The sequence below is a fragment of the Aethalodelphis obliquidens genome, unplaced genomic scaffold (assembly GCF_003676395.1).
Source record: "Aethalodelphis obliquidens isolate GAN/ISIS:26980383/991018 unplaced genomic scaffold, ASM367639v1 scaffold74, whole genome shotgun sequence".
NCBI lineage: Eukaryota > Metazoa > Chordata > Mammalia > Artiodactyla > Delphinidae > Aethalodelphis > Aethalodelphis obliquidens.
This window is the reverse complement of record NW_020838018.1, coordinates 6,428,369-6,432,030: the sequence shown is the minus strand read 5'-3', so window position 1 is coordinate 6,432,030 and position 3,662 is coordinate 6,428,369. Positions and strand designations below refer to the sequence as shown.

The window sequence follows — 3,662 nt, the reverse complement described above, 5'->3', positions numbered from 1 at the left end:
GAGCCCCAGGTTATGAGTATATCATTAGAAGTGGCTCCTGGAGCTGTTTGGTCCCCAAATTTCAGAGGCAGATAAAACTTAAGACTAATAGGACCAGGTGAACTCTCAGCCATGTCTATCCCTATAGACAGAACTTTGGTATCTTCTGCATCTGCCTTCCTGCCTGGTGGTCTCTGTTTTACTAAAGAGCAAAAGGTGCATGTGCACCCCAGTCAGAACCTTTGGGTCATGTGGCTGTGGCAGCCTAAAGGTTCACTTGGGAAAGACATCATGTCAACAGGTGACCTGGCAGGACAGCCAGGTCTTATAGAAGATCAGTAGATTAGATCCACCACTAATTTCAGTTCTTCCTCCTGGGCTCCAAAATCCCCAACCATCCTTAAGTCTCCTACCTACCACGGTTCATCACCCAGTATTCCCTTCATTGCTAACCAGCCTCTGCCCTTCACCACCTCCTCTTACCCATTTCTACCTCTGCTCCTTCCCTCACTCAGACACCTGCTCGAGGGCCTGTCTCTCTCCCCTATGTCTCTAATCCTGTTTGAACTTCTAGATAGACATGATGAATGGAGGAAGATAAACAATACCCCCCACCCTATAACCTACTGACACTAACATCAGCAACAAAATTATCACCATCAGCAACCTGAAATAAATAGGATATGACCTCATGTCATACACTTTTAAAAGTAGTTTCCAAGGAAATCAATAAAGGAAATAATTCATTGTGCTCATACTATATACCTCATCCTCCTCCATACATACCCTCAATAAAGTGATATGAGGCAAATATAGTAAGTTTGTAAAATCCCAAGAATGCAACCCCATTTGGGAAGAAGCGGAATTAAAGAGTGAGTGGGTGAGTATGCAGCCCAGGGCAAAAGTAAAGAGAGGCCCTCAGAAGAGAATCTTCACTGCAATAAAATAATCACACCTAACATATGTTGGGTATCTGTAGCACGATGATAAGCCATTATATGCAACATTCTATTTAAGACTCATAAAAACCCCATGATGTTATTAGCTACATGGTTTACATAAGGAAATCAGGGCAAGTTGATCCTAACCATTATGCCATCTCAACAAAGGCAGAAAAAATACTTGGATGGGACTACCCTGGTGGTCCAATGATTAAGAATCTACCTTCCAATGCAGAGGACGCGGGTTTGATCCCTGGTCAGGGAACTAAGATCCCACATGCCATGGAGCAACTTAGCCTACATGCGGCAATTACTGAGCCTGTATGCCACAACTACTGAGTCCACGTGCTCTGGAGCCCACACACCACAACTAGAGAGAAGCCCACACACGACAATGAAAAGCCCGCGTGCTGCAATGAAAGATCCCGCATGCCTCAACCAAGACACTAACCAGCCAAAAATAAATAAATAAATAATGTTTAAAAGAAAAGAAAAGTACTTGGATTCACCATTTTTCAGAATTCCAGTCTAGATCAGGAGAATGATTGAAAACACAGGGTATTTCCCCACAAGAGTAGGATATGCCCTTGATCATATGTGGTGTTCTCTAACATAGGGTATCCTTTTTAATCTCAGAAGAAAGACTTGGGGCTTCCATGGTGCCGCAGTGGTTGAGAATCTGCCTGCCAATACAGGGGACACGGGTTTGAACCCTGGTCTGGGAAGATCCCACATGCCACAGAGCAACTAGGCCCGTGAGCCACAACTACTGAGCCTGCGCGTCTGGAGCCTGTGCTCCCCAACGAGAGAGGCCGCGATAGTGAGAGGCCACGATAGTGAGAGGCCCGCGCACTGCAATGAAGAGTGGCCCCTGCTTGCTGCAACTAGAAGAAGCCCTCGCACAGAAACGAAGACCCCGTACAGCCAAAATATAAATTAATTAATTAATTAAAAAAAAAAAAAAGAAAGACTTGACCTCTAGTTTTCCAGCAAAACTTCACCCACTCTGGCTAAACTTTTTGACAGACTGAGCCACCAGGGTACTGAAAAGCAGTAAGAACATGATACCTCTCAAATTTGGCTCAGAGTGGAAGCCAAAAATGTCTCAATAAGATGGGAAAAATGTTAAGAGGAATTTACCTAGACCTCCCCATCGCAGTCAAAGTTGCTCACACTTAATGTGAGCAAGGGAACAAAGTGGGCATGTCATGGTGACTGTGGAAACCTATCACTCAAAGACCAATAAAGGAAGTGTGGCTACAGAGTACAGAAAAATAATTCAGGTGACAGAAAGCATAACCCAAGAACAGAAGAAGATTCCCTGCCAGGGCTTCAGGCTATGGAATGACTTGATAATAACATGAATTCTATTTTTTACAAAGGTATTAAAGACAAAATGTCAAAAGAACAGAATGAGATTAAAAGAGGGATTGCAGAACTATGGCAACAGAGCACCCAAACAGTATCATTACAGAACTAATCATTAGAACAGCCCAAACAGAATAGACATGGCTGAAAATTTAAAGTCTTGAAATGAAAGTCCTTCCAGAGAGAATGCAAAGGGAAGGAAAGGGAAAGATAAAATGAGTACAGATAAAGTAATAGATATCAAGGGCAGGCAGAAATGATACAACATATGGATGAAAAGTATTCCTGAAATAAAGAACCCAAAAATTGCAGACAAAAATTATTCCAAGATATTTTTAAAGCTAAATTTCCTTAAATGAAGGAAGAAAATCCAGGCTGCCTTCTGACAGCTGCCTCCAGAGCAATATGCAGTGCCAGAAAATAAAGGGATAATTCCATTTTCAACAGTGAAACCACCAACCACACCAAAAAAAGGAAAAAACATGGCACAAAATAGACCACAAAAGGACACTTATTTACAGTATGAGAGGTGAAACAAGAAGAAAGCGAGTTGCCTTGCTCAACCTCAGCTGGGAACATGCACAGCAAGTGACTCAAATTTTTCACGGCTCAGTGCTTGCTTCAGCAGCAAATATACTAAAATTGGAATGATACAGAGAAGATTAGCATGGCCCCTGCACAATGATGATATGCAAATTCTTGAACCATTCCATATTTTTGATTGGAAGAATCAACATTGTGAAAATGACTATACTACCCAAAGCAATCTACAGATTCAATGCAATCCCTATCAAACTACCATTGACATTTTTCACACAACTAGAACAAAAATTTTACAACTTTTATGGAAACACAAAATACCCCAAATAGCCAAAATAATCTTGAGAAAGAAAAAAAGAACTGGAGGAATCAGGCTCCCTGACTTCAGACTATACTACAAAGCTAGAGTAATCAAGACAGTATGGTACTGGCACAAAAACAGAAATATAGATGAATGGAACAGGATAGAAAGCCCAGAGATAAACCCAACACATATGGCCATCTTATTTTTGATAAAGGAGGCAAGAATATACAATGGAGAAAAGACAGCCTCTTCAATAAGTGGTGCTGGGAAAACTGGACAGCTACATGTAAAAGGATGAAATTAGAACACTCTCTAACACCATACACAAAAATAAACTCAAAATGGATTAAAGACTTAAATGTAAGGCCAGACATTATAAAACCCTTAGAGGAAAATATAGGTAGAACAATCTATGAGATAAATCACAGCAAGATTCTTTTTGACCCACCTCCTAGAGAAATGGAAATAAAAACAAAAATAAACAAATGGGACCTAATGAAACTTGAAAGCTTTTGCACAGCAAAGGAAAC

The 3,662-nt window shown here is 41.0% G+C and overlaps 1 non-coding gene across 1 annotated transcript; it reads left to right on the top strand.

Annotated features, from left to right (window-relative positions):
* Nucleotides 1–2,904: 2,904 nt before the first annotated feature.
* Nucleotides 2,905–3,007, top strand: LOC113612315 (U6 spliceosomal RNA). Its single transcript, XR_003429807.1, has one exon. It is a non-coding gene; the product is annotated as a U6 spliceosomal RNA (small nuclear RNA).
* The last annotated feature ends 655 nt before the right edge of the window (nt 3,008–3,662 follow it).